This window comes from Sciurus carolinensis, chromosome 4 (genome assembly GCF_902686445.1).
Source record: "Sciurus carolinensis chromosome 4, mSciCar1.2, whole genome shotgun sequence".
NCBI lineage: Eukaryota > Metazoa > Chordata > Mammalia > Rodentia > Sciuridae > Sciurus > Sciurus carolinensis.
Genome location: NC_062216.1, coordinates 109,048,774 through 109,072,593, shown reverse-complemented (window position 1 = coordinate 109,072,593; position 23,820 = coordinate 109,048,774). Strand labels below are relative to the sequence as shown.

At 37.3% G+C, this 23,820-nt stretch overlaps 1 pseudogene; it reads right to left on the bottom strand.

Annotated features, from left to right (window-relative positions):
- Window positions 1-7,340: 7,340 nt before the first annotated feature.
- LOC124983632 (olfactory receptor 8S1-like) lies at window positions 7,341-15,558 on the bottom strand (annotated as a pseudogene).
- Window positions 15,559-23,820: the final 8,262 nt, after the last annotated feature.

Genomic DNA, 23,820 nt, shown 5'->3' with positions numbered 1-23,820 from the left:
AATGCTAGTTAACTGCATCAATGGCAGAACAGATATGTGGGTTAATGAAAGACAAGTCTAGTGCTAGAAGACAGAAATGGTCTAGGTAACTAATTTGGAGAATATAATACATCAGAAGAATAGAAAGACCCTGGGTATCCCTGGGTATCTGAAATAGAAAGACCACAATGCTTAAGGTCTGTGTGCATAGAACAAACTTCAAAAATCCCAAGATTTTCCTCAGAAGCTTCTCTGAATAATGCCCTATCCTCTTTTTTTTTTTTTTAAACCTCCAATAGCTTTGTTGAACAGAGTTGATAGTGTGGTAATAAGAACTGAATAGAGAAAATTTGATGCAGACACATCAATGCTTATAGCAGTGCAATTCACAATAGTCAAATTATGGAACCAGCCCAGGTGCCCATCAACAGTTGAATGTATAAAGAAAATGTGGTGTATATAGACTATCAAGTTTTACCCAGCCATAAAGAAGAATGAAAGTATGGCATCCTGCTCAAGACCTGCATGGAGAGGGAGTAGGAAACTGTTGGAGGTGTGGGCTGGCTGGAAGTAAAGGCTAGGAAAGTAATATAATGAAATAAACACAAAAGATGAGAATTATATATATTCAAAGTGTGGGCATTGATGGGTGGAAGAGACCTGATAGGTCTGATCTGAACAAAAGGAAAAGCCCAGAATGCTTTATTTATAGTGAAACACATCAAAAGGATTCAGTGAGGAGCTTCTTCAGGAAAACAGGATAAAGATGGGAAAGACAAGTTGTTTGGGGCTTGGCAGGTTATGCCCATCTCCAGGAGACTGCGTTTGAACTTAGGGCTGTGAGCTAAGGCAGGGCCCCAGCATGATCTGGGCTTTCTTGAACAGGGGAATTTCACCCAGTTGTTCCCAAGGAAAAGTAGCCTCCCTGCCTCATGATTGTTCTAAAAACCCCATAATTTATACATGGCTTCCACCAATGGTATTTGCCAGACTCAGAAGGTCAAGAGCTGAATGTTATCTCTCATAAGTGAAAGCTGGAGCAAAATAAAGGGAAAAAAGGGTGGGGGAAATCCCATGAAAATAGTTGAGAGATCAGTGGGATAGAGGAAGGGGACTGAGGGAGAGAGGAGAAACAGAAAAGGGGTTCTTTTACAGAAGGGAACTTGGGGATAAAAATGAAATTTCATACTATGTGCATATATGAATATATACAGTAAGTTTCACATTTATGCATATCTATAACAGCAGCAATAAATAAATAGAATGAAGACCAGTAGAATAGGGGAAGGGAAACAGGAAGGGAGGAGAGGGGAGGGAAAGAGGAAGTACTGGAGACTGAATGGAGCTCATTATATTCCATGCATTTATGTCAAAATGAACCTTACTATTATGTATAACTATAATGCACTAATAAAACTATTAAAAATAAAAGCAGAAAAAAATCTCTTTTTAGCAACTACATTTAAAGTCTAGAAGAGGAGGAAGGTCCTATGTCACTAAAATCTCACCATTTACTTTGATGTGATTTTACTACTCCTTGGATTGGGAACTTCTTAGCTCTTTGTCTCAGTTTTCCAGATCAATGCAGTTTTTACAGTCAGTGTATTCTCAATACTTCAGAGGGCATAGAGTGGAATTAGTTAATGAATTATAAGAGCAATTAAAGATAAGAGTCTCACAGGAGGTAAAATCAACAAAACCCTAAGGGTCCAGAACTCTGGCCTAAGGAAAAAGGAAACGAGAGACCTCCAGGTAAAAAAGGCTTACCTGAAAGAGCCAGGCATGGAAGGCTAGCTGGATGAGGTGAAGAAATCCGACCTAGAGGTCTGCGTGTAGGAATAAAGAGAACCAACAAAGAAGTAAGGGAAGTTTTACTTTTCCTGGAACAAAAGTCTTCTAGCTTTTGTCTTACCATGGCATAAGAAGTCATCTTTGGTCCAGAAGTCTCCATGGACAGGAAAATTAATCTTTCTACAGCCTAAACTACAAAAAGCACAGACAGTCAATTTTCCCTATTTGTAGGTCACAGAGTGAAGGAAAATAGACTATTCCAGGTGGAGAGGCTCATCTGAAAGTCATCTTTGTCCTGCCACTTTAACCCACTAATGTAGTGGAAAACATTCAGATTCTGAAAAAAGCACAAAAGAGATTTCTCTCATGTGAACCCCTACACAGTCACAGAGGCTTCTCTTCATTTATCTGCCTTTGTGATTGTGATTATGTATACTGGACAAAGAATGTAAGTGGTGCACAGTTTTCAGTTATAATGTAACTGTAGGGAATCAAGTAATTTGACTGGTGGAACACAGAAACTCAAGAGAGCTGTATTCCCTGAGGTCAAAGTCTGAAGCCAAACTTGAAATCCATTAAATGAATGGAGGTTTGTGTCAATCCTAGGGCATTCTTAAAGATGCAGGCTTTGCGACATCAGGGTTGCAGCTCTAATTTTAAACCCTAGGGTCTGGTGCATTTGGCAAGTATTGTTCTAGTGGCCATCAGGAGTGATATTCCTTTTGGAAATTATCTATAAATGTATACAAAAAGATAAAGTTCACCAGACAGCTTTATTTCCCATACACATATGAACCGTGTCTTTAAACACATTTAGTCTGGATATTCTGATGATCATATAAATTTAAAAATCAGAAAGAGTTATGTTTGAAATATTTAAGTAATGTCTGATGTATCCATTAACTTTCATCCCACATAACAGTGTTGCAAAGAATAGTGTACAGATGGGGCAATCATAGGCTTTTGCTTCAGTTGTCTTTTGAAATGCATTATTCAATAAATTGAGCATCTACTCAGGCAGTATGAAACTTCTCTTTGATCATTTCAGAAAAGAGTCAGCTCTCTCTACCTCTCTTGTGAGAGAATTTTTGTAGTATTTTCTATGATGACACATGTTTATTAGTGTCAAAAAGAGTGGGATTCAATCACTTAAGAAAGAAAAACTCATTCAAAGGTTAAGTATGTTTATTTACTGATGATAATATTATAGAAATTTATCTGAGATACAACATGAATAAGATTCTATTCTTGCCTTGGAGAAATTTATGATCAAATAAGAAACCCGAGGTATCTTAGTATAATGTCACCCCCTCAAGAGTATATATACAGGACTGGGGATGTAGCTCAGTTGATAGAGTGCTTGCCTTGCATGCACAAGGTCCTGGGTTCAATCCTTAGCACCACGCACACACACACACACACACACACACACACACAAGAGTATATAGGCAAAATTAAGGGGCCGGGGTTGTGGCTTAGTGGTAGAGTGCTTGCCTAGTATGTGTGAGGCACTGGATTTGATCCCCAGGACCACATTTAAAAAAAAAAAACAACCTCTAAACAAACAAAATAAAGGTATTGTATCCATCTACAACTAAAAATATTAAAAAAAGAGTATATGTACAAAATTAAATTCCATGCTTGTATGATTATGTCAAAATGAATCCAACTATTATATATAACTATAATGTACCAATAAAAGCATAAAAAGTGGATATATACAATTATTTCAAAGAAAGCCCATGAGGGCAAGGACTCTGCATGTTTCTCCAGTAACTATAATGGTGCTCCTGTGTGTAGAGGTGCTCAGTAAATAGAGCTGGGCTATTTATTTCCTTTATTGAGGTATATATTTTACATATAGCAAATGCAAAGACCATAAGTGAACAGTCTGATGCATTCTGACAAATGTATACACCAAAATCAAGATTTACACCCTTAGAATTTCCTGAGGCTCTTTCTAATCAATTCCACATTGTATCTCTCACTCCAAAAAGCATCCGCTTTTTTGATCTCTTGATTTTTATGTGGACAGAATGATAAACTATAAATCCTTGTCTGTCTACTTTCTGTTGCCAAAAATGTTTTGAGAATTGTCCATATTTTTGCATATATCCATAGTTTGTTGCTTCTTATTATACTTAGATTCATATGTTAAATTGGTTTATTCATTCTATGTTGGACATTTAGGTTATTTCCATTTATTCTTTGAATAAAGCTGCTATGAGTATTTCTATAAAAGTATTTTCTATGGAAATATTCTCTCATTTCTCTTGATTATATACCTAGACATGGACTTTCTGGTTATAAAGTACTTGTACATTTAACTTGATTAGAAATTACCCAATAGTTTTTCAAAGTTAAACTATTTCACATTCCCAAGAACAATGTATGAGCTTTTTGTTAGCTGAATACCCATACCATTACTTGGTATTTCCACTCTATTTGACTTGGACACTCTAGTGGGTGGGAAGTGGTAACACATTTTACTTCTTTAAAAAGTGTGGTAAAATACATGTAACATAAAATTTATCATCATAACCATTTTTTTTTGTGGTGCTAGGGTTAGAATTCAAGAACTTGTGCATGCTAGGCAAGTGTTCTAACACTGAACCACACTTTCAGCCTCTCATGATTATTTTTAAGTTTGCAACTTCCTGGCACAAGTCCACTAGCATTGTTCTATAATCATCACCATCATATGTTTTCAGGACTCTTTCCACCTTGCAAACCTGAAACTCTGTTCCCACTACACCTACCTTCCCTCCTCTCTATATCCCTTGGCAACCACCATTCTAGTTTCTGTTTCTATAAACTTGACCACTCTAAGTACCATATGTAAGTGCAATCATAATATATATATCCTTTTATAACAGGCTTATTTCACTTAGAATTATGTCTGCAAGGTTTATCCATATTGGAGCATATGTCATAACTTACTTCCTTTTAAAGGCTGAAAAATATTCCATTGTATGTATATATTACTCTCATTTTTTGATGAACACTTGATTTATTTCTACCTTTTGGCTATTTACCTTCTTATTATTTCCTTCCTCATTATAGCCTTGGGTGTAGTTTGTTATTCTATTTCTAATTCCTTAATGTGAAAAGGTAGCCTATTTATTTGAGATCTTTCTTCTTATTGTACATAGATATTCATAATCATATGTTTTCCTCTGAGCACTGCTTTTTTTAAAACACTGGATATTTAATTATATTAAGGAATTGTAAAGTTAGGGTTGTTTACTCTTCAATGCATTCTCATGTTTTCAAGATAATGATGACATACTTAAAGATCAAGTAAGGTGTATTTTTTTGCCTAAATGTATGGCTTATTCTGGACCATGTTCCATGTACACTGCGGAGATTGTGTATTCTGCTGTTGTTGGGTGAACTGCTCTATATTAGGACTATTAGTTTATAGTGTTAGTCACTCTATTTCCTTATAGATCTTTGTATTTTCCTATAACTTTTAAATGGTATCAACATACAAATTAAAATTTAAAACCTTGAATCTGGAGAATGACAGTAAATAATATTGAAAATTTTAAAAACTACAATGTGTATTTATTAATAAGAGAAAGGTGACTTTTGTTAAAGGAAGGATAGTGTAGGTTGCAGGTGAACATGCACACCCAGAGCAACTAAAAATCTGGATAACATACAAAAACTATGTATTAAAAGAATCAGAGAGTTGCTACTGGAATAAGGACTAGAATTCCTTGACTTCATGGAGTGTATCTCTGTGGTCATCCGACCATTAGTAGCAACTCTTTTCCTGTGATATTTGCTGATTCTGGTTAGAAGCTGTGGACTTGGGTCTGATCTAGCCAGAATGTTGTTACTAGTAGTCAGTTTAGGCTGTGGTAAAACTGGAGAAGTGAGGTATCTTAACACATAGCCAGTTTTCCCTTCAAGACATTTGGTGAAGCTTGACATTACTATGCAAACCTCCATGAAGCTAAAGATATAATCTGATCAACTATAAGCTTCAGACCAATATGCCTGATGAACATAGATACAAAAATTCTTAATAAAATATTGGAAAATTACATACAAAAACACATCAAAAAGATAGTGCACCATGATCAAGGGGGGTTCATCCCAGGGATGCAAGGTTGTTGCAACATACAGGCATCAATAAACATTAATTCCCCACATTAATAGACTTAAAAACAAGAATCACATGGTCAGAAATACATTGCAACTAAGTAGGACGATTCCAGGAATGCATGTGTAGTTTTTCTTTTTTTAGTAAATCAACCAATATAATTTACCTTATTCACTAGTAAAAGGAGATAGCTCAATAGATACAGAAATATCATTTGACAAAATTTGACATGAAGTGTGGTTAAAGCACTTAAATGAGGAAAAGGAGGAAACTTAATCTGAAAAAGTGAATCTCTTTGGAAATGTTAGCTACCCTGATTTGATCACTCCACACTGTATACATTAAAATATTACACTATATCCCATAAAATTGTTCAATTAAAATAATAAAAAATAAAGTTAACTTAAAAAAAAAGAGAATAGTTGAAAAAGAGAAATGGGACCAGGATTCCTAACATTGCCACTTTTTATTGAACATCAAAGAGATGGTCACTGCAAAGAAGAGAAAGGAAATGCCAATCATTTGAAAGATGAGTATAAAATGAATATTATTTACATACACAAATTAAAAAATTCCCAAAGAATATCAATAAAACCTTAAAAATCAATAACGTATTTATTAAGGTCACTGGGTATACAAAATCAACCATATTTCAACATATAAAGAAAAAACACATAACACTTAAATGGAATTAAAAACATTAAATGCCTACTAATATAGCTCAAAAAAGTTCACATGAAATTTGCAATAAAATGTAGAATTATTTTGAGAGAAATTATAAAGATCTAATGGAGGGATATAACTTGTTCATGAATTGCAAGACTCATTATTATAAAGTGCCACTTCTTCTAACCCTGTTCTGTGGATTCAATTCCAATCAAAAACCCAGTCTTGCTAGTTGTGATGGCCCATGCCTGTAATCTCAGATACTCAGGAGTCTGAGGCAGGAGGCACATACACTTGGGAACTCTTCAGACTCAATAAGGGTGATTCATTTATTTTTCTTCCTGAAACTTTAACCTGAATTAATTTCCAATAACTTATGAACTTATTGTGTCTTTTCTCTTCTAAAGATTCAGGCATTTACCTACTTAGAAATGCTATGACTTTCAGCATTTTACCAAAACTCAACTACAAATAATGCCAGAAAATATAGCCCAAATAAACCTTAATGTAGATGTATGAGAAAAAATGAAAATAACTAATGAACATATTTGCAATCAAATCTCAGAGTCTGAGATGAATATTTAATCCATTCTTATGCCTCTGATTGAACTGAATGACTCTACTCTTAAATAGTTCCATGCTTTTTTTTTTTAAATAGGCATTTTAAATTTATTTTGCCAAATTTGACATCATAAGTAGTCAGGAAGTTCTGATTAATGTCCACTCACCCAATGTCTTACTATATGTGTTTCAATTATCTGTCAACCTCTTTCTTTTTCCTGACAATGGAACATTATAAGTATTTCCCTAGTGTTCTTCTCACCACTGCCTTTATCTCCTTGTTCTTTAGGCTGTAGATGAGGGGATTCATAATAGGCATGACCACCCTGTACCACACAGAGAAGATCAACTCCAGGGAGGAGCTTGAGGTTGGCATGAGATAGTGAAGAAAACCAGAGCCATAAAATAAGATCACTGTGGTGAGATGGGAGAAGTAGGTGGAAAAAGCTTTGCTTCTGGTAGAGGTAGAGGTGATACTCAGGATGGTGGAGACAGTGCAGGTGTAAGAAGAGATCGAGAGCCTAAACTCATCAATAAAAATACAGAGTGGCAGACTGCATTAAAAATAAAAGACACAACAATATGCTGTCTTCAAGAGATTCACCTTCTAGGAAAAGATATCCACAGACTGAAGGTGAAAGTTTGGGAAAAAATCATCACTCTCATGGACTGTGTAAAGAAGCAGGGGTTTCTATCTTCATATTAGATAAAGTGGACTTCAAGCCAAAGTTAGAAGGGATAAAGAAGGACATTTCATACTGCTTAAGGAAATCATATATCAAGACATAACATATATATTTATGCCCCAAACAATGGAGCATCTACATACATCAAAACAAAAACAAAAACAAAAGCAAAAACAAAAAACCTTCTCAACTTCAAGAATCAAAGAGACTACAACACAATAATACTGGGGGACTTTAACACGCCTATCTCATCACTGGATAGATCTTCCAAACAAAAATTAAACAAACTATAGGACTCAATAATGCAATCAATAATTTAGACTGAATGGACATTATATATATTTTATCCATCATCGAGCAAATACAGTTTCTTCTCAGCAGCACATGGATCCTTCTCTAAAATAGATCATAGGTTATGCCACTAAGCAACTCTTCACAAATACAAAACAATAGAGAAACTACTTTGCATTCTATAGATCATAATGGAATGAATCTAGAAATCAATGTTAAAATGAAAATAGAAGCGCTCTCTCTCTCCTTGCTTTCATACTTTCTCCTCCTGACTTTTCACTCTCTCTTGCGTGCATGCTCTCTCTCTCTGTCCCTTTTCCTCTCTTTTTCTCTCTTACCCTGAAGGGAGACACTCCGCCTGTTTGCTTAATAAAGTCTCTTATGTGAAAAAAAATAAATAAAAAAAATAGAAAATAGAAACTACTCCAACACGTGGAGACTAAATAATATGTGATTGAATGATGAATGGATAGTAGAAGACATCAGGGAAGAAATTAAAAATACCTAGAGGTAAATGAAAACATTGATACAACATATCCAAATCTCTGGGACACTATGAATTCAGTGCTAAGAGGAAAGTTCATTGCATAGAGCTCATTCATTAAAAGAATGAAAAGTCAACAAATAAATTACCTAACATTACATCTTAAAGCTCTAGAAAAAGAACAAATCAAAACCCAAAGCAGAAGTCAGGAAATAATTAAAATCAGCGCTCCTGCCCCATTACCACTTGCCCCTCCTGCCGTGCCACCATGAAGACCTCCCGTGCCTCAGGTTTCATCTACCAACCTGGGGCTTCCCCAGCTGCCTCCATCTTGGGACACTGCAGCCGCCACCATAGATCCCTTGACATGGTAGCTTCCACCTTGGGACACTGGACAGGGTCTGGAGACAGCTGCCTGCTGAATAACAGCCTGCCACCTTGCTGCATCTTTGAACAGACCACCCAATGCCACCACACAGCCAACCCTCACTGCCTCATCTCTAAAAGGGCCGCCTCCATCTTGGGACAACTCTGCAACCATCTCAGGTTACCTCCACTCCCTCCATCACCATCCTTAGTTGGAGCAGCTTCCATCTTGGGACATTAGCCAAGGCCTGGAAGCCCAACACTAAGGTACCTACAGGTTTGCCACTGTCACCGACTAAGGACATGGCTGCTTCTATCTAGGAACAACAGATAGGATCTGGAAGACCATCACTGAGGCCCCTGCAGGCTTGGTTATACCTGTGGTCTCCCTCTAGGTGTAACAATAGCCACCATCTTGCTACACAGGCAAGAGAGCACCTTGGACAGGTGGTTAGGTTGGAAGAGGGTGTGAGGGAATCTTGATCCCATCTTGCCCACCAACCAGGCCAGCACACACCAGGCTCCCAGGGCCAACTCGGTTGGCACTTGCTGGGACCCGACACCAGCCTGGTCCCCAACTTCCACCCCAATCCAGCATTCACTGATCACCAGGTTCCACTGGTTTGGCAATCAACAGGGCCTTCCCTATGCCCCAGGCTCCCAACTCAACCTCATGCCCCCCTAGCTACCAACCTGGCCCAACGCTTGCAGCTATATGACTGGCCAGCAGCTCTCAATGCCTGGTCCTGATCTGGCAGATACAGAACAGTTCTCCACAACAGGTGCACAAGTCCTGGTGTTCAGTCTTCAGGACCGTGGGAGAGAGAGGTTCCTGATTTGGAAGTAGAAAGAGTGGGGACAGGAGAGGTATAGTTTAGAGACTAGGAATTGTGGGGTCCACAGGTGATGTAAGGGTCTAAAACCAGGCTCCTACATTACATGTGTGGACCCCAAAGGAGATTCCTGGGGTGCAGTCTTCCAATAGAGACTGGCAATTCCTATATCCTGCCTCCAGGAGTTCTGCCTCCAAAACTAACCCTCCCAGCCTAGTAAACTTCACCATCCTGAGGGTGGAGATACCAGCAAACTCCAGACAACCCCACCCATCAGATGAGAAGGGAAGCAGAGACTATATTGAACTCCAACAGAAAGTTGTTCAATTTCCCTTTCAAATGTTTCTTTTCTTTTCTTTTCCTGCTCTCACATCCACACCATTTTTGAAACCAAGTACTTTTCATGCATCAGGCTATTGAGGACTGGGAAGTCTGAATAGTATATTACAGTTATGTTATATATTCTTTTATTTTTACATTTTTATTTTTATCTTTCTTTCTTTTCTCTTTCCTTTTACAACTAGAGAGCCTGCACTACAGAACGTTCTCAGCAAATATTCTATGAGGAGGAATGAAAACACACAATGAAAATCAGCAAAGGGAGGAACTACACTAAAGGAAAAATCATTTAAAGGAGAAACTAAGTCAGGTTAAAAACCAAAAATAAACCAAAATGATTGAAAATACAAATCATATATCAATAATAACCCTGAATGTTAATAGCCTAAACTTATCAATCAAAAGACATAGACTGGCAGATTGAATTAAATAAAAGACCCAACAATATGCTGTCTTCAAGAGACTGATCTCATAGGAAAAGACATCCACAGACTGAAGGTGAAAGATTGGAAAAAACATATCACTTAAATGGACTATGTAAACAAGTAGGGGTTTCCATCCTCATATCAGATAAAGTGAGCTTCATGCCAAAGTTAGTCAAAAGGGATAAAGAAGGACATTTCACAATGCTTAAGGGAATCATATAACAACAAGATATAGCAATCATAAATAATTTTGACAAATAATGGAGCATCTATGTACATCAAGAAAACCCCCTCTCAATTTCAAGAATCAAAGCGACCACAACACAATAATACTGGGTGACTTTAACACACCTATCTCATCACTGGATAGATCTTCCAAACAAAAATTAAACAAACTATAGGACTCAATAATACAACAAATAATTTAGACTTAACAGACATATATAAAATATTTCATCCATCGACGAGCCAATATAGTTTCTTCTCATCATTACATGGATCCTTCTCTAAAATAGACTGTATGTTATGCTACTAAGCTACTCTTCACAAATACAAAACAATAGAGAAACTACTTTACATTCTATCAGATCATAATGGAATTAAATTAGAAATAAATATTAAAATAAAAAATAGAAGCTACTCCAACACCTGGAGACTAAATAATATGGGATTGAATGATAAATGGATAGCAGAAGACATTAGGCAGGAAATTAAAAAAATACCTAGAAGTAAATGAAAACACTGATATAACATATCCAAATCTCTGGGACACTGCAAATGCAGTGCTAAGAGGAAAGTTCAGTGCATTGAGTTCATACAATAAAAGGATGAAAAGTCAACAAATAAATGACCTTACATTACATCTTGAAACCCTAGAAAAAGAAGAACAAATCAACACTAAAAGTAGTAGAATACAGAAAATAATTAAAATCAGAGCTGGAATCAATCAAATTGAAACAAAAGAAATAATTCCAAAAATTGACAAGAAGAAAACTTGCTTCTTTGAAAAAATAAAGAAAATTGATAAACCCATAGCTGCACTAATGAAGACAAGGAGAGAGAAAGAGAGAAAAAAAGAAAATATCTTGATGGACTATTGAAATACAGAAGATAATTAGAAAGTATTCTGAAAATTTATACTCCACTAAAGTAGAAAATCTCAAAGATATCAAAACATTTCTAGAGAAATGTGATCTCCCCAAACCAAATCAGGTGGACATATACAATTTAATCAGATCAATTTCAAGCAATGAAATAGAAAAAATCAACCAGCAAAGAAAAGCCTAGGACTAGATGGACTCTCAGCCAAGTTCTACAAGACCTTTAGAGAAGAATTAATATCAATACTCCTCAAAGTATTCCATGACATAGAAAAGCAGGGAACCCTTCCAAACTCATTCTATGAGACTAGTATCATTTTGATACCAAAACCAGACAAAGACACATCAAGGAAAGAAAACTTCAGACCAGTATCCCTGAAGAACACAGGTGCAAAAATTCTTAATAAAATTCTGGCAAACTACATACAAAAACATATTAAAAAGGTAGTGCACCATGATCAAGTGGGGTTCATGCTAGGGATTCAAGGTTGTTTCAACAAATGGAAATCAACAAACATAATTCATCATAAGAATAGACCTAAAGATAAGAATCACATGATTATCTCAACAGATGCAGAAAAAGCATTTGACAAAATACATTACCCCTTCCTGTTCAAAGCAGTAGAAAAACTAGGGATAGTTTTTCTCAACATCATAAAAGCTATTTATGCTAAACCCAAGGCCAACATCATTGTAAATGTAAAAAAATTGAAAGCATGCTCCTAAAAACTGGAACAAGACAGGGATGCCCTCTTTCACCACCTCTATTCAACACAGTCCTTGAAACTGTAGCAGAGCAATTTCAGAGGAGAAAGAAACTAAAGGGAGATGAATAGGAAAAGAGGAACTCAAATATTAGTATTTGTCAATGACATGATTCTATATTTAGAGGATCCAAAAAACTCCACCAGAAACATTCTAGAACTAATAAATGAATTCAGCAAAGTAGCAGGATATAAAGTTAACACCCACAAATCAAATGTGTCCTTATACATCAGTGATGGATCCACTGAAAGAGAAATTAGAAAAACTACCCCACTCACAATAGCCTCAAAAACAAACAAACAAACAAACAAACAAACAAAAAAACCTTGGGAATCAGCCTAACAAAAGAGGTGAAAGACCTCTACAATGAAAATGATGGAACACTAAAGAAGGAAATTGAAGAAAACTGTAGAAGATGAAAAAATCTCCCATGTTCTTGGATAGGCAGAATTAATATTGTCAAAATGTCCATACTACCAAAACTGTTACACAGATTAAATGCAATTCCTATTAAAATCCCAAAGTTATTCTTCATAGAACTAGAAAAAGCAATCATGACATTCATTTGGAAAAATACGAGACCCAGAAGAGCCAAAGATATCCTTAGTAGGAAGCGTGAGACAGGAGGCCTCACAATACTAGACCTTAAACTATATTACAGAGCAATAGTAACAAAAACAGCATGGTATTGGCACCAAAATAGGTAGACCAATGGTACATAAACACAGTTATCTCATACTAGACAAAGGTGCCAAAAACATACATTGGAGAAAAGATAACCTCTTCAACAAATGGTGCTGGGAAAACTGGAAATTCACATGTAGCAAAATGAAATTAAGTCTTTATCTCTCACCCTACACAAAAATCAACTAAATGTATATCAAAGATTTAGGCACTAGAACAGAGACCCTGTGCCTAATAGAAAAAAAAAGTAGAAACCAATCTCTGCCATGTTGGTTTAGAAACTGACTTCCTTAACCAGACTCCTAAAGTGCAATAAAGTAAAATCAAAAATCAATAAATAGGATAGATTCAAACTAAAAAGCTTCTTCTCAGGAACAGAAAGAAGCAATAATGTGAAAAGAGAGTCTACAAAATGGGAAAAAAATTCTTTTCCACACACACTTCAGAGTATTGATCTCAAGGATATATAAAGAACTCAAAAAACTCAACACCAAAAAAGTAAATAACCCAATCAATAAGTGGACTAAGGAACTGAATAGACATTTCACAGAAGAAGGAATACAATCAATTAACAAACATGAAAAAATGTTCATCATCTCTTGCAGTGAGAAATTACTCTAAGATTTCATCTCACTTCAGTCAGAATGGTAATTATCAAGAATACAAGCAACAATATGTGTTGGCAAGAATGTGGGAAAAATGTACACTCACACATTGCTGGTGGGACTGCAAATTGGTACAACCTCTATGAAAAGCAGTATGGAAATGCCTCAGAAAACTTGGAATGGACCCACCTTTTGACCCAGTTATCCCACTCTTCAGTTTATACCCAAAGGACTTAAAATTAGCATACTACGGTAACACAGCCATATCAATGTTTATAGCAGCTCAATTCACAATAGCTAATCTATGTAACCCACCTAGATGCCCTTCAACAGATGAATGGATAAAGAAAATGTGGTGTATATACACAATGGAATATTATTCAGCTTTAAAGAAGAATGCAGATATGGCATTTGCAGGTAAATGGATGAAGCTGGAGACTATTGTGCTAAGGGAAATAAGCCAATCTCAAAAAACCAAAGTCCAAATGTTTTCTCTGAAAAGCAGATGCTAATTCCTAATGGGGGCAAATGGGTGGGGAAGAATGAGGGTCCTTCGGATTGTGGAAAGGGGAGTGAAGGGAGGGGAGGGGTAGTGGGGGTGAGACAATGGAATGAGACCAACAGTATTACCCTATACACATGTATGATTCACTACCGGTACCTTGATTCTGCACCATGTTCAGTTCAGAGAAGTTGTGCTCCATCTTTGTGCAGTGTGACAAAATGCATTCTACTGTCATGTTAACTAATGAGAACACATTTTAAAAAAAAGAAAAAAGAGAAGAGACTGACAGCATAGTCAGGAGTCTACGTGGGTCAACGGAGCACAGCATGACAATGAAGACAGTGGAGCCATCGGAGCAGGACAGCGGGAAGAGAGAGGGCAGCTTACAGTCGTAGTGTGGGAAGGCGTGGGTATCACAGAAGTCCATTTTCATTGCCGGAGGGATATCGATGAGAGAATCCAGAATGCCTAGTCCCTAGGACCCCCACACAAGCTGCACACACCTCTGTTTACTTGTCATCTGACCATAGAGCAGTGGGTGGCAGGTGGAGGCATGGCAGTCGTAGGCTGTGGGGGTCCTCTCTGCCATGTCCTGCGTGGAGGAGAAAAGGGTTAACTGCTGGAGGAGAATGCTGTCGGTTTTTCTATCTATTACCCCAAAGACTTATCTACTCAATAAGCACACAAGAGCCAATACTTTTTTCATATGAGAGGTGGCATGGCGGGTCTGGCCATACCAGCTCTGGCCTCTTACGACAACTCGCCCAGTCTCCTGTATTTATAACATACAGGTAAAGGGGGCAAGGACTGGGAGGACCTTCTTCTGTGATGAACAGGATAGGGTGGAGTTAGGGGAGCCATCCTCTTAGGCGGAAAATTCCAGAAGGAGACAGGGAACCACTCCCACAAAGCACCACATATTTCCCGGCAGTTCCTAAAAGCCAGGCCTCTGCATCCCATGGCTCAGCCTAGTCTGATTCTGCTAAATAAGGACAGCTTCCCATAATAGGCCATTGCTGAGAGCAGAAAGGCTTCTGTCCCTGCAGTAATCAACACAAAGGACACCCAAGCAAGACAGCCCTCTACTGAGATTGTTTTTTTCTGAGACAGAAGGTTCTCCAGCATCATGGGTACCGTAACTAAAGAGAAACAGAGGTGACAAGAAAGAGAGGTGACTCAGAAAAAAAGTACATGGGGCTGTGGAGGTGAGAGTCAGCACTGATCACCAGCAGCAGCATCAGGTTTCCCATCATGGTTAAGAAGCAAATCCCTAGGAATGGTACAAAGAGCAGAGCCTCCAGGTGGGGGTCCGCTGACAGTCCCAGGAAGATGAACTCTGTGATGGCACTGTGGTTCCTGAAGGTCATTTGAAAAAGCCATTCGAAAAAGTCCATCCCTAAAACTGGAAACGCATGGCAGGGGACTTTCTATGCTCCTCTAACTAGTTTTCATATTTCATTGGTTCTCTTTTAATATCACAATCATCTCGAAAATAAAGGCCAGGTTCAGTCACTTGGAACATAAATATGGATAAGATGCCTATATTTAAAAAAATCCTAGTTCAAAGAAGAACATTGAGATAAAGACAAGAAATCAAATCATATTTGATTAGCTGAAGTGAACGCTCTAAGAGTGACAGAAAAAAATCAGTAATTCCATCACATTGAAGTTATTTGAGCAAAATGTTTAAGTAAAAGTGATTTTTCTATGAAGTCGTAGCCAAATATTTAGAGGATCGGGATTGAAAAAATAGCAAGGTATGTTCGGTAAAACACAGACATTAAAAAAGAGTATAGCCTAGAATGTAGATAGATAATATGAGCAATGACTAAGAATATAGGCCCTTGTATCAGACTAGGATCAAATCCCAGCTCCACCTTGTACATGTTACACAGCTGTGCTTGATTTCTGTTTCCTTGCTGAATAATATTTCTGGAATAATATTTCATTCTCCTAGAGTTATCATGGGGATTAAATATAGTAGCATATAGAACATATTTTAAAAATCTGTACAATATTGCTCAGTATAAATCATCATCATCATCAACATCATCATCATCATCATCATCAACATCAACTACAGCTGTAGCCTAAGATAAATAATAAATCTTCATGCTGTATAATTTCATCGGGGTTAAAGCTTTCTTGCCACAATGGCAGTTCTTCTTCTTCTTTAAAAAAATGTTTTTTAGTTGTTTATTGATGGACCTTTATTTATATGTGGTGCTGAGGATTGAACCCAGAGCCTCACACATGCTAGGCAAGTGCTGTACCACTGAGTTACAACCCCAGCCCCAGCTGCTGTTCTTTACTGAATTGAAATTACTGAAGACTGTTGCCCTTCCCTTCCATAGTTGAAAGGCTTTTTTAGCATTTGGAATCACACTGGGGCCTCTCCAGCTTTAAAAGGATAAAAAGACTTAAAAGCAATATCACTGAGAATGGAAGGGCAGCCAGATTCCAGAGAGGACAAGGGACAGAGAACTAGATCCTGTGCTCTCCATACTGAGGTCACTTTCTGGGATGGATATGCACCCTGTGAAGGGCAAGGATTTGGGGTAAGCAAGGAAGAGGTGATTTGAAAGAATACTGTATCAGTGTCCATGCATGGGTGACTCACTCAGGCTGAATGGGAAAGAAGGAAAGTAGGGGTAGAATTGCAGGAACCTGTGCTCTTAGAACTTGGAGTGTTTACCATGATACCTAAATCATTCTGGAACTGCCAGCAGTTGCTCTTCCTGTCCCACAGGAAGAAGAGTTTCTAAATAGAATTTCTCTCCCCATTATAAAAAAAAAAAAACACCTTCTTAAAATGGAGAAACAGAGCATTCAGTCCTGTATAAATCAACTGTGAGGATATTTGAGTTTACCCTTTGACCCTTATTTCGAGACATTTTTCTCAAATTTTAAGTATCAATTCCTTTCACAATCCTTGACTTTACTCAAACCTTCAGGTCTGGTTCATTGAAATGCCTGCCTGTTTGGACACCAACTATTAGCCATCAGCTCCAGCTTCATTCTGACATGCTGAAATTTGACCTTTGGCTCATCCATGGCATTCATCATGTTAGCCAAGCCTGTTTCCTGGTCCTGGCTTGTTCTCATAAATCCAGAAACCATCCACTGGGAAGTTCTGAGTCTTACTTTTTAGCTATTCAGCCATCAACATGTCCTCATTCTTTCTAAAACTCAAATGCATGTTACCTGTATATCCTCTCCAAAAGACAATCTGCTCCCAAGTGTAGGTCTAGGACTTGTGTTTGATTCAAGTACTAAGAATGAAAATGGAAAAGGTTCATTTTAAAATTTACTGATAATAATAACATATTTCCTTGACTTACTTATGAAATAGTCACAGGGCAGTTCCTTCTTTCAAATGATCTCAGATACCAGCACACTGACACATCTTCATCTGTTTCTCTGTTTTTCTAAAACCCTTGTCTCAGCCAAATGTAGACTCCTTTGATCTAATCAACCCTTAGAGCCGCTGTGTTTAGGCAGCTTGGGGATTGACTCCTAGGCATCAGTAGCCCAAAGCCCAGAGGATGGCTGAAGCAATGCCAGTTATTCCCTGTAGTCAAAACTTGAATTCAGATTTTGTAGACATGAGCTAAGCAATTTCAGAAACACTAATGTGGTTTCCTTAAGTGTGGCCTTTGGAACATCTAGGTTGCAGTAATAATCATGACCATCAAACATGAGCTCTGATTAAGGGAGTTCAGAGAAGATGGAGATATCTTTGCAGTTTTGACTAATTTCCTTGTAAGAAGAAATTTTTTCAGCTGATACTCTAAGGAAATTTTACCCAGGTAAATCTGCTCTGTACATGGTAGTTGATGCTAAATGAATTTTTTAAAAACTGCACTTAAGTAAGAAATCTAATACCACTCATTTGCCTAAATCACTCAGTCAACTTTTTCTGATTGATGAATTCATATATACTTAAAGCACACAGTAGCTCTATAACAATTTGCATGTTTAGTGATTAAGATTTAATTTAGAGAAGAGTTTACTTATTGAATCTACCATGTATTGAGTCATAATTGACTATTATAACAAACCAATAATTACATTTATTTATCTGAGATGTGCAAAAGGGGGACATATCTGGTTTTGTACATGGTCTCAGGACCATGACTATGTTCATGGTCACTGGCTCCATTGTTTCTGGGCCTGTGATGAGGCAGAACATCAAGGGCAGGAGGGTGAGGAAGAGCAAGACTGATAGCCTCATGGTGGCCAGGTGGAAAAGACAGAGAGCAAGGGGCTGAGGACAAAATACACCCTTCAAAGACCCACCCCAGTGAGCTGCTTCCTCCAACTAGGCCCACCTCTTAATGGTTGCACCACCTTCTAGTAGCACCACAGGCTGGATACCAAGCCTTTGGCCCATGCCCTTGAGGTGATATTTCAGATCCAGAGCATTTTATAAACACACACACACAAACACAAACACACACACACGTGCACCCCTCTCCATTTCAAAGATCCCCAACATAAGCACCTGCAACTCTAGCTTTTGCACCAGAGGGTGAACTCCAGCATCACGGGATCTTGCTCCACAGTACACATACTTCATGCAGAAGTTCGGGGAGTTACCTCCTGGGGATCGTCTTTAACCATTAGGAAACAGAAACCACTGGACAATGCCCCACTCTCTGTCCTCTGATGGGAAGTTTTTGAGGTATTTTCTACATGGTTTCCTTTTTGAAGGTCCCCATCAGAATTGAGCTCCAGTTTTCCACTGTAGAAGCATAAACATTCACACATCTTTTATTGACTTTTCTTTCTTGCATCATGCTGCCCATTTCCTCACTTAACGTTACTTTGAATCATCTTCAAAACACTCTACTAGTACTCAGGTCTGTGTCTCTTTGGGAGAATACATAAAAAGACAGTTGGTACCAGATAAAGTCCTAGAAAACAATGGAATTTTGGCTTTGCATCCATTGCCAGTTCTGTAGCAACAGGGATAATTTTTTTTTTTGAGTAAGTAGTGTGGAAATAACCCCTGAAACATCCCATTTCCTGGGATTCTAATCTGCATTGGATTTGAATGATGTATTTATGGAAGAAGAAGTACTGGATCATGCAATAGCTGTAGCAATTCAAATGTATAAATAATTATGATTATAAGGATTGAGGAGGGCTAAACATTTGTAACTAGGTTTAGAAGTCTTGAAATAGAGAATATTTTCAATCTAGTCAGCTACCAACTTAGGGCACAATGTAAATACAAAAATATTATATGGAAGCATTGAAGAAACTTCCATTCATTCCTGTTACAGAGGAAGAGTGTGCTGAAACCAGGCTCAAGATTTAATAGAGTTGGGCTGGGATGGGGGTTTAGTGGTAGAGCACTTACCTAGCATGTGTGAGGCACTGAGTTCGATTTTCAGCACTGCATACAAATAAATAAATAAAGGTTCATCAACAACTAATAAAAATATTTTAAAAAAGATTTAATAGATTTGGTTGAACACAAATCTAACTATGCACCTTTGGCAGGTTTCCTTTTACGTGAATCAAGGTCTTGACTGGAAAGGGATTGAATCCTGAGGTTAGGAATGTGAGTATTTTTTTTTTTATTGTAAACAAATGGGATACATGTTGTTTCTCTGCCTGTACATGGCGTAAAGGCATACCATTTGTGTAATCATAAATTTACATAGGGTAATGTTGTTTGATTCATTCTGCCATTTTTTCCCTTCCCCCCCACCCCTCCCACCCCTCCCCTCCCTCTATACAGTCCTTCCTTCCTCCATTCCTGCCCCCCTCCCTAAACCCAACTCCAACCCCAACACTAACACCTCCCACCCCCCATTATGTGTCATCATTCACTTATTAGCGATATCATTCTTCCTTTGGTTTTTTGAGATTGGCTTATCTCACTTAGCATGATATTCTCCAGTTTCATCCATTTGCCTGCAAATGCCATAATTTTATCATTATTTATGGCTGAGTAATATTCCACTGTATATATATACCACATTTTCTTTATCCATTCATCAATTGAAGGACATCTAGGTTGGTTCCACAATCTGGCTATTGTGAACTGAGCAGCTATGAATATTGATGTGGCTGTATCTCTGTAATATGCTGATTTTAAGTCCTTTGGGTATAGGCCAAGGAGTGGGATAGCTGGGTCAAATGGTGGTTCCATTCCAAGTTTTCTAAGGAGTCTCCACACTGCTTTCCAGAGTGGCTGCACTAATTTGCAGCCCCACCAGCAATGTATGAGTGTACCTTTCTCCCCACATCCTCGCCAACACCTGTTGTTGCTTGTATTCTTGATAATCGCCATTCTAATTGGGGTGAGATGGAATCTTAGGGTGGTTTTGATTTGCATTTCTCTTATTATTAGAGATGTTGAACATTTTTGCATATGTTTGTTGATTGCTTGTAGATCTTCTTCTGTGAAGTGTCTATTCATTTCCTTAGCCCATTTGTCGATTGGATTATTTGCATTCTTGGTGTGGAGTTTTTTGAGTTCTTTATAGATTCTGGAGATTAGTGCTCTATCTGAAGTATGATTGGCAAAGATTTTCTCCCACTCTGTAGGCTCTTTCTTCGCATTGCTGATAGTTTCCTTTGCTGAGAGAAAACTTTTTAGTTTGAATCTATCCCAGTTATTAATTCTTGCTTTTATTTCTTGTGCTATGGGAGTCCTGTTGAGGAAGTCTGGTCGTAAGCCGACATGTTGAAGCTCTGGACCTACTTTTTCTTCTATAAGATGCAAGGTCTCTGGTCTGATTCTGAGATACTTAATCCATTTTGAGTTTAGTTTCGTGCAAGGTGAGAGATATGGGTTTAGTTTCATTCTGTTGCATATGGATTTCCAATTCTCCCAGCACCATTTGTTGAAGAGGCTATCTTTTCTCCATTGCATATTTTTGGCCCCTTTGTCTAGTATGAGAAAATTGTATTTATTTGGGTTTGTGTCCATGTCCTCTATTCTGTACCATTGATCCACCTTTCTATTTTGGTACCAATACCATGCCATTTTTGTTACTATTGCTTTGTAGTAGAGTTGAAGATCTGGTATTGCGATACCCCCTGCTTCACTCTTTCTGCCAAGGATTGCTTTCGCTATTCTGGGTTTTTTATTTTTCCAGATGAATTTCATAATTTCTTGCTCTATTTCTGTAAGGTACATCATTGGGATTTTAATTGGAATTGCATTGAATCTGTATAGCACTTTTGGTAGTATGGCCATTTTGACAATATTAATTCTTCCTATCCAAGAACGTGGGAGATCTTTCCATTTTCTAAGGTTTTTTAAAATTTCTTTCTTTAGTGTTCTGTAGTTCTCATTGTAGAGGTCTTTCACCTCTTTTGTGAGATTGATTCCCAAATATTTTATTTTTTTCGAAGCTATTGTGAATGGGGTAGTTTTCCTAACTTCTCTTTCTGAAGATTCATCGCTTATGTATAAAAAGGCCTTAGATTTATGTGCATTGATCTTATGTCCCGCTACTTTACTGAATTCACTTATGAGATCTAAAAGTTTTCTGGTGGAATTTCCTGGTTCCTCTAAGTATACAATCATATCATCAGCAAATAGGGATAGTTTGAGTTCTTCTTTTCCTATTCGTATCCCTTTAATTTCTTTGGTCTGTCTAATTGCTCTGGCTAGAATTTCAAGGACGATATTGAATAGAAGTGGTGAAAGAGGGCATCCCTGCCTTGTTCCAGTTTTTAGAGGGAATGCTTTCAGTTTTTCACCATTTAGAATGATATTAGCCATGGGTTTAGCGTAGATTGCCTTTACAATGTTAAGGAATGTTCCCACTATCCCTATTTTTCCTAGTGTTTTGAGCCTGAAGGGGTGCTGTATTTTATCAAATGCTTTTTCTGCATCTATCGAAATAATCATGTGATTCTTAACTTTAAGTCTGTTGATATGGTGAATTACATTTATTGATTTCCTGATGTTGAACCAACCTTGCATCCCTGGGATGAAACCCACTTGATCATGGTGCACTATCTTTTTAATATGTTTTTGTATGCGATTTGCTAAAATTTTGTTGAGAATTTTTGCGTCGATGTTCATGAAGGATATTGGTCTGAAATTTTCTTTCCTCGATGTGTCTCTGTCTGGTTTAGGTATCAGGGTGATATTGGCTTCATAGAATGAGTTTGGGAGAGTTCCCTCCTCTTCTATTTTCTGGAATACTTTGAGAAGTATTGGAATGAGCTCTTCTTTAAAGGTTTTGTAGAACTCGGCTGAGAACCCATCTGGTCCTGGACTTTTCTTTGTTGGTAGGCTTTTGATGACTTCTTCTATTTCATTACTTGAAATTGGTCTATTTAAATTGTGTATGTCCTCCTCGTTCAGTTTAGGCAATTCATATGTCTCTAGAAACCTGTTGATGTCTTCAAAATTTTCTATTTTGTTGGAGTATAGATTTTCAAAATAGCTTCTAATTATGTTTTGTATTTCGGTCGTGTCTGTTGTGATATTTCCTTGTTCATTCCGAATTTTAGTGATTTGGGTTTTCTCTCGTCTTCTCTTTGTTAGTGTGGCTAAAGGTTTATCAATTTTGTTTATTTTTTCGAAGAACCAACTATTTATTTTGTCAATTTTTTGTATTGTTTCTTTCGATTCAATTTCGTTGATTTCAGCTCTCAGTTTAACTATTTCCTGTCTTCTACTACTTTTGGTGTTGGTCTGTTCTTCTTTTTCTAGGGCTTTGAGCTGTAGTGTTAGGTCATTTATTTTTGAGTTTTACTTCTTTTATTAAATGCGCTCCATGAAATAAATCTTCCTCTAAGTACTGCTTTCATAGTGTCCCAGAGATTTTGATATGATGTTTCTTTGTTCTCGTTTACCTCTAAGAATTTTTTAATTTCCTTCCTAATATCTGCTGTTATCCATTCATCATATAGTAGCATATTGTTTAATCTCCAGTTGTTGGAGTAGTTTCTGTTTTTTACTCTTTCATTTATTTCTAACTTCAATCCATTATGATCTGATAGAATACAAGGTAGTGTCTCTATCTTCTTGTATTTGCTGACATTAGCTTTGTGGCATAAAATATGGTCTATTTTAGAGAAGGATCCATGTGCTGCTGAGAAGAAAGTGTATTCACTCTTGGTTGGATGGTATATTCTATAAATGTCTGTTAAGTCTAAATTATTGATTGTGTTATTGAGATCTATGGTTTCTTTGTTCAATTTTTGTTTGGAAGATCTGTCCAGTGGTGAAAGAGGCATGTTAAAATCACCTAGTATTATTGTGTTATGGTCTATTTGGTTTCTAAAATTGAGAAGGATTTGTTTAACATACATGGATGAGCCACTGTTTGGGGCATAGATGTTTATGATTGTTATATCTTGCTGATTTATGCTTCCCTTAAGCAGTATGAAATGTCCTTCTTTATCCCTTCTGACTAACATTGGCTTGAAGTCCACATTATCTGAAATGAGGATGGATACTCCAGCTTTTTTGCTGAGTCCATGTGCATGGTATGTTTTTCCCCATCCTTTCACCTTTAGTCTATGGGTATCTCTTTCTATGAGGTGAGTCTCTTGCAGGCAACATATTGTTGGATCTTTCTTTTTAATCCAATCTGCCAGTCTATGTCTTTTGATTGATGAATTCAGGCCATTAACATTCAGGGTTATTA